The sequence below is a fragment of the Herpailurus yagouaroundi genome, unplaced genomic scaffold (assembly GCF_014898765.1).
Source record: "Herpailurus yagouaroundi ecotype Mexico unplaced genomic scaffold, PumYag 65926, whole genome shotgun sequence".
NCBI classification, from domain to species: Eukaryota; Metazoa; Chordata; class Mammalia; order Carnivora; family Felidae; genus Herpailurus; species Herpailurus yagouaroundi.
Window position 1 is genome coordinate 1 of NW_024419023.1, and position 8088 is coordinate 8088.

At 40.9% G+C, this 8088-nt stretch overlaps 1 long non-coding RNA gene across 1 annotated transcript; it reads left to right on the top strand.

Moving 5' to 3' along the window:
• Window positions 1-2: 2 nt before the first annotated feature.
• On the top strand, window positions 3-6665 carry LOC121024552 (uncharacterized). Its single transcript, XR_005787736.1, has 3 exons — window positions 3-95; window positions 1936-1942; window positions 6652-6665. It is a non-coding gene; the product is annotated as an uncharacterized LOC121024552 (long non-coding RNA).
• The last annotated feature ends 1423 nt before the right edge of the window (window positions 6666-8088 follow it).

Consider the following 8088-nt stretch of genomic DNA (forward strand, 5'->3'; position numbering starts at 1 on the left):
CAGCGGGTCTGAGGGCCTGCAGCCCGACAGCAGCGGTGGCGCCCGCGGCCCCTGAGCCAACTGAGGACGCGGCCGCGAGGCGGCCACGCCCAGAGGTGAGTGTGCTGGGGCCGCGCCGCGTTCGGCCGGGCGAGGGGCTGGGGCATCCGCTGGCCGCCGGGCGCGGGCCGGCGTCTCCCGGGCGGGGGCGCTGGGGTCGTTGGGTCCGGCTGAGCCGTGGCGCTTGTCTGGGTGTTGGTCTCGGCGGGCCCTGGATCCGGACGGTTTCGGCGACGCTGGCGGCGGCGGCCGGGGCGAGACTCCTGGCCAGCTCAGGTGAGCCGCGACTCGGGCCTGCAGCCTGCGCTTGCTTCCTGCGTACGAGCACAGCGGAGGGCTTCCGTTCTGACGGTACTCGGAAACTTCGAGTTAGGAGCGTTCGAAGGCCCCCATTTCCAAAGACGTGCCCTGCAAGAGCACTGTGCCGAAATGGCACGTTTGTTTGCGGTGGCCTTAGGTAGCTTCGTTACCAGTCTCCCACAACACTCTTTTGTAGGTTTCGTGTTCGCTGTTTTCCAGGTTTCATTTTTTAAAAGTGTGCGTCTCTTTCACTCGCAGTTTCTTGTTAGCGATAAGGAACGTTAGAGTGGTGTCCAGCATCGGTTTCTTCGTACTTAATTTGAGATGATGGAAAAGAAAAACCGGAAACTGACAGTCTTTTTGATGTCAGTGTGAAACTGTAAAGTATGACATTGTGTAAACGACGTGAACATCGGCCTCCTTGTTTTAAAGTCATGGCTCAAGTGTGTTTGGGGAGTGTTGATAAGTTTTTGAATTACAGTTTAGTTTTTAATGGGGAAAGCTCTTTAAGTTGATGTTGCGTCTTCTGTGTAAATATGCTAAAAGGCGTATTGATTTTAAAGGCAGTTAAACTCAGTGAATATTGAGCACCTGTTTATACCACTAAAGTTAGTGTTGGCATCCAAAAACGGGTACGAATGGTGTGCAGGCTGGAGGGACTGATTAAGCACGCGAATAATAAGGATACAAGGCAGAATACGGAAAACAGAAAGTATTGAGAACTGACTCTTAGCCCTGCACTGCGATAAATACATGGATACTTTACCCAATATTTAATGTTAATTACTTAATTTGTGGGCGCCTGGGTGGCGCAGTCGGTTAAGCGTCCGACTTCAGCCAGGTCACGATCTCGCGGTCCGTGAGTTCGAGCCCCGCGTCAGGCTCTGGGCTGATGGCTCAGAGCCTGGAGCCTGTTTCCGATTCTGTGTTTCCCTCTCTCTCTGCCCCTCCCCCGTTCATGCTCTGTCTCTCTCTGTCCCCAAAATAAATAAACGTTGAAAAAAAATAATAATTACTTAATTTGTCATTCAGAATTTTTTACCACCTACTGTATGGTGAGTGCCCACAATACTATGGTGACCTCTATAGATTTTGCTTATGGACTTTACATTGTTATTGGGGGGAACATATTAAACAACTAATCACACAAGTATCAGTTGCCCCTTGAACAATGGTGGGACTGTTAGGGGTGCCAACCCCCACACGGTGAAAATCTGTATGAATTCTGATTACCCAAAAACTTAACTACTAATAACCTGTTGACCAAAAGCCTTACCAATAATGTAAACAGTTGATTAACACCATTTTGTGTATTATATGCATTATGCTGTATTCTTACAATAAAGTAAGCTAGAGGAAAGAAAATGTTATGAAGAAAATCATAAGACAAAATACATTTACAGTAATGTACTGTGTTTATAAAAAAAAAAAAACTTCGTATATGTAGTCCTGCGGAGCTCAAACCTGTATTGTTCAAGGCTCAACTGTAAATACCAATAAACCTACATAGAGGCTTAAAAAGAAAGAATGTAGCAGGTTGTGAGAATATGTAACAAGTGGATAACCAGCTGGGAAAGTCAGGTAAAGTTTTCTTAGGAAAGCAGTCTACCAGCTAACATATTATGGGTAAATAGGAATTAGGTGAAGGTAACTCCCAAAGGAGGGAAGAAAGTGGAATCTATTCCACTGAAGGAGGCTGGGGAAGTTTACCCAACTGAAAGGTCACAGCAGTTGGATTGAGTGTAGAATGCAAAAGGGAGCCAGAGATACGATGCCAGGTCTTTTAAGCAGCGTTAGGGATTTGGGACCAGCTGTTTATTTCTTTCTCTTAAACTTTTTTTAAAACTTTGTTTTAATGATTATTTATTTTTGAGAGCGAGACAGTGTGAGTGGGGGAGGAGCTGAGAGAGAGGGAGACACACAGAATCTGAAGCAGGCTCCAGGCTCTGAGCTGACAGCACAGAGCCCAACATGGGGCTTGAACCCACAGAGTGCAGGATCATGACCTGAAGTCAGCTACCCAACCTACTGAGCCAACCAGCACCCGTCTCTTAAACTTTCATAGCAAAATTTTAAACCACTCAAATATAGGGAGAGAAGAGTACAGTGAACTCTGTAATATTACCCAACATATGTGGACCTTATTTGAAGAGCGTGGGTGGTCATTGAAGGGTTTTAAGCAGGTAAATTGCAGTCTTTTTTTTTTTTTTTAAAGATTTTATTTTTAAGGAATACTCTACACCCAACGCGGGGCTCAAACTTACAATCCTGAGGTCAAGAGTTGCATGCTCAACCAGGGAGCAGCCAGGTGCTCCTCAGTCAAATTTGTATCTTAAAAAGTCAACCCTGGGAGCTCCTGGCTGGCTCTGTGGTAGAGCATGGAACCCTTGATCTCAGGGTTGTGAGTTTGAGCCCCATGTTAGGAGTAGCGTTTACTTGAAAAAGAAAAGAAAAAAAACTTTCTGTGTAGAAACTGCATTGTATGGGGATGGGAATGGATGGGAGAAAACCACCAAGAGGTGATATTTGGTCCTAGAGTTGTGACTGTTAAGATAGTATGTGTCCTAAGGGTACATAGCTGATCTCTCCTCTCTGTGTTAATAATTTTATGTTTCCGTCTTTCAGAGTAATTGTGGAAGGTTTTCTAGGGGAAATTGTATTTGAGCTGGGTATTGCAAGGTAGATAACACTTCAGTATGGAGCCCTGGAATGAGAATGTCTTGATGTCAAAGTATGGCTGCCTCAGTGACCTTGACAATCTCTGCCAAAGTGTCCCCTTCCCCCTAGAATTTCTCATTTAAATTACTTTTGTCACTATCACTTTGGTCCTTGGGAGCATAGAACTTCCACATTAACAGTTCTTCTAGAAGAAGACAAATATGTATTTTTTTTCAAGTACTGTGATTGCAACTAAGATAAGCTCAAACTTCCCATAATTTTTGAATTTTTATTATTTAATAGTTAACTAGAATTCACTAAATACACAAATAAACTGTCTTTTAAAGTGTTTGATTTTGATGCTACCATAGTTTGCTCTTGGAGGTTTGGAGACCTGAAGAGCGAAGTGAAAAGAACCCACTGAAATGTGATCCATCGGTTCCTTTGCCCTGTGTTTAATGCCAGGAATGGCTTTATCCTTAAGGAGAAACTTCAGCTTCTGCATAAAGATAGCATACCCAGTGGTATAATATCTTGATACAAAACCTTAATCTTAAAAAAATGTAGCCTGTCATGTATGTTTACAAAACATAAGTAAAATCAGTATTATGCAAATTTTTTCTGTTTGAATTTTAATGTATACATTGAAAAGACTTTTTCTTGGTAGTCTATTTTGACTGGGTTTTCCTTTCGGTGGATATGTTCCAAAAAGCTCAATCTCCTCTGTCTCCTGACTGATTTTATAACTGCAGTTGTTGGGAGTAAGTGGGATAATAATTGGGAAGGTGTTTGGTAAACTGTGATACACAATACAAATATAAGATGGTAGTGGTACTAATTGGAAGCAAACTGAAGCAAAATGAAGGAAATTCTATTCATCTGTCCCTTCTGATACTCAGTTTCATGCTGGTGACTTAGACATTTGTCAGGTGGCTTTTTAAATTCTCTGTAGTATAGTACATGACTTCAGTTCATTTGTGTCCCATGACTGATGATTGTAGAAGCTCACTCAGTTGATATAAATAGATTTTACATGGCTTATTTACATATTACTGATTATGGTGAGAAATATTGAAATACTGGTGCCTTTATATCTATTTTAGATTCAGTTTTTACTTAATAATTCTATGCCATGTTTGCAATCAGTAATTCAGTATATTTTTTTCTTGTTAGTCTGTAAACTCCCTGATAGTGTAGACTCTGCTATTAACCCTTCTTTCATTAGTTCTAAACCAGAGCCTTGTATACGGTGGTGGAAGGTTCAGTAAATGTATAAACGTTTTTAAAAGTTTCATTAGTGTGGGGCGCCTGGGTGGCGCAGTCGGTTAAGCGTCCGACTTCAGCCAGGTCACGATCTCGCGGTCCGGGAGTTCGAGCCCCGCGTCAGGCTCTGGGCTGACTGCTCGGAGCCTGGAGCCTGTTAACGATTCTGTGTCTCCCTGTCTCTCTGCCCCTCCCCTGTTCATGCTCTGTCTCTCTCTGTCCCAAAAATAAATAAACGTTGAAAAAAAAATTAAAAAAAAAAAAGTTTCATTAGTGAAATCAAAACTAAAGTTTCATAGCCATGTTGAAATTGAAACTTAACACTAAGCCAGAAGATGTTTCTTACCAGTCCTTGTAACAGATTATGACAGAAGGATCAGAAAAGAGAAAGGAACAAACATTATCATATTCTTAGTATTCTACTCCTCGAAACAAGCTTGTGAGGATGACAGTCATCCCTATGTTACAGGTTTAGGCAACTGGAGCTTAGAGAAGGTAAATAACGATGAACTCACCCAGCTCAAAAATGATGTACCCAGTACTCCAGTACAAGTCAGTTTGAATACAAGGTCTTCTTCATTCTCTATTGCTTTTATAAAACAAAACCCATTTATTAGTAGCTTACAATGATGAAATGATGAAAAATATTAGCAGTTTGCTAGAGAGCAATAACCTGTTAAAGGGAAACATAGTGACATACTTTAGGGATGGCTCCTCTTTGGTTTGCACTCAGCTAGGCACTTGGAAGAAACACGAAATGTGTAAGTCACCATACCTGTTCTCAAGGTTCTTGGATCCAGTAGAGGCAACTAAAAAACACAAAAGAAACAACAGGAATCAGTATCAGATAATATGACTTAAATACCAAAAATCTACATGCTTTAGGAGAGGAGTATTAGTACAGGTGTAATATCTTACTTGGGGCTCCTGGGTGTCTTAGTCAGTTGAGTGTTGGACTTCAGCTTAGGTCATGGATCTCACAGTTCTTGAGTTCAAGGTTTCTGCTGTGAGCCAGAGCCTGCTTTGGATTGTTGGTCTCCTTCTCTCTCTGTCCCTCCCCATCTCGAGCTCTCTCTCTCTCAAAAATAAACATTTAAAAATATATATTTTACCTTTATAAAACCTAAAAATGCACCCATTCTTTTTCTCTAAGTACAACTACTTTGAACTCATAGCTGTTTCTTCTGATACGTACAGTCGTATTTCTTAACGAAAAGAAACAAAGAGTTTATGGTAGACATGGATCTTGAGCTGTGACTTGAAGGATAGTTAGGATTTGAATGCCCACAAGGATGGTTATGTATGAACAAAAAAGTATAATGTTTACGAGACAATAAGGATCGTATCCAAACTAAGGGATTACTTAGAGTAGTTGAAAATAATGTTAGAAAACTGTCAAGTGAAAAACAGCACCACCAGGATGTAATGTCCACAAGGGTTGGAATCTTTGGCTCTACATTTTTTAATGTTTTTAACAGCTTTATTTAGGTATAATTAATATGCAATGAAATGCACATATTTAAGACATACCATTTAATTTTTAAGTGAAATTGTATTCAATTCTATAATGCTTTATTTCTTTTTTTTTAATTTTTTTAACGTTTATTTATTTTTGAGACAGAGACAGAGCATGAACGGGGGAGGGGCAGAGAGAGAGGGAGACACAGAATCCGAAGCAGGCTCCAGGCTCTGAGCCATCAGCCCAGAGCCCGACGCGGGGCTCGAACTCACAGACCGCGAGATCGTGACCTGAGCTGAAGTCGGACGCTCAACCGACTGAGCCACCCAGGCGCCCCATATAATGCTTTATTTCTTAAAAAAAGAAGTAAATAAGTCCAAATTAAAACTTTCCTGACCTCTGAATGGTTGGGGTGGGTGTTTTATGTTTTTCTCTGTTTTCTGTACGTTTTATTATTTATTTTTGACATTTATTTATTTTTTAGAGACCGAGACCGTGAATGAGCAGGGTGAGCAGGGGAGGGGTAGACAGAGAGGGAGACCCAGAATCTGAACAGGCTCCAGGCTCTGAGTGGTCAGCACAGAGCCCATCATGGGGCTCAAACCCACAAACGGTGAAATCATGACCTGAGCCAAAGTCGGTTGCTTAACCCACTGAGCCACCCAGGTGCCTCAGAAAGGGAAGAAGTTTTTTTTTTTTAAGTTTATTTAAGAGAAAGGGAGAGAGTGCAGGCACAAGTGGGGGAGGTGCAGAGAGAGGGGGATGGAGGATAGTTAGCTGGCTCTGTGCCGACAGCAGAGAGCCCAATGTGGGGCTCAAATCCACAAATTGCGAGATCATGTCCTGAACTGAAGTTGGAAGTTGGGTGCCTGAAAAGAAAGAATTTTTTTTTTTATTTCAACGTTTTTGATTTATTTTTGGGACAGAGAGAGACAGAGAATGAACGGGGGAGGGGCAGAGAGAGAGGGAGACACAGAATCGGAAACAGGCTCCAGGCTCCGAGCCATCAGCCCAGAGCCTGACGCTGGGCTCGAACTCCTGGACCGCGAGATCGTGACCTGGCTGAAGTCGGACGCTTAACCGACTGCGCCACCCAGGCGCTCCAAAGAAAGAATTGTTTTAAAGGAAAGCAATTAGTTTTAGAAGTATGAGATTTGAAGAAGGACAAAGTCTTAGGAGAAAAAAATTAGTGACCATGAAATTCTGGTTTTCTGAATGTTTTTAATTTGTTTCCCACTTTTAAAAAAAAATTTTTTTTTAAGTTTATTTATTTTGAGAGGGAGAGAGTGCAAGCGTGTGTGTGCAAGTAGAGGAGGGGCATAGAGGGAGAGAGAGAATCCCAGGCAGGCTCCATACTGTCAGTGCAAGAGCCTGATGCGGGGCTTGAACTTACAAACCATGAGATCGTGACCTGAGCCAAAGTCTTATGCTGCACTGATTGAGCCACCCAAGTGCCTCTGCTTTTTAATTTTTTAAATCAAAATAATATATACACATAGTTTAAAAGACAGTAGTGTTAGAAACCTAAAAATGCACCTATTCTTTAAGTACAACTACTTTGAACTCATAGCTGTTTCTTCTGTTATGTACAGTCGTATTTCTTTACAATGTACATTTTGAGTTATTAATTTTGAACATTGCTTTTCATATTGCTATTAGGATAGATAACCATTTTAGCCGTCTTTTGTTTACCCCTTTTACCTTCTCACATTCTTTTAATAGTTTTAGCTCATTTTTTTCCATACAATAAGTAAAAATATACACTATTTTTCCCCCTTTTAGACCTCAGGTTCATCCTTGGTCCAGAGATGGTATGTTCATATTTGTCTAATAACTATAATAAACATTGCAAACTCAAAAGAATATTGACAATATTATATCTTACATTTAACAGTCGTTTTTTTAAAGCTTTTTTTTTAAAGTTTATTTATTTTGAGAGAGAGCACACATCCACGAGCAGGGGAAGGGTCAGAGAGAGAGTGAGAGAGAGAATCCCAAGCAGGCTTCGCACTGTCAGCTCATAGCCTGACATGGGGCTCTGTCTTACGACCCATGAGATCATGACCTGAGCCGAAATCAAGAGTCAGACACCTTACCAACGGAGCCACCCAGGCGCCCCTAACAATCATTTTTATGGCTGCATTTTTAACGCCTATAGTTTACTCATATAATCTATTTAAGATGTTATAAATTAATGATATAAAAAAATTTTCTTGTCTGGTTTATTTGTAAATCGAATGCCTAATTCAGTGCCTTATGTTTAATATATACATATATATTTAATGTATTATATATTTAATGTATTAAATATATATGCATATATATTTAATGTATTAAATATATATGCATATATATTTAATACATTAAAT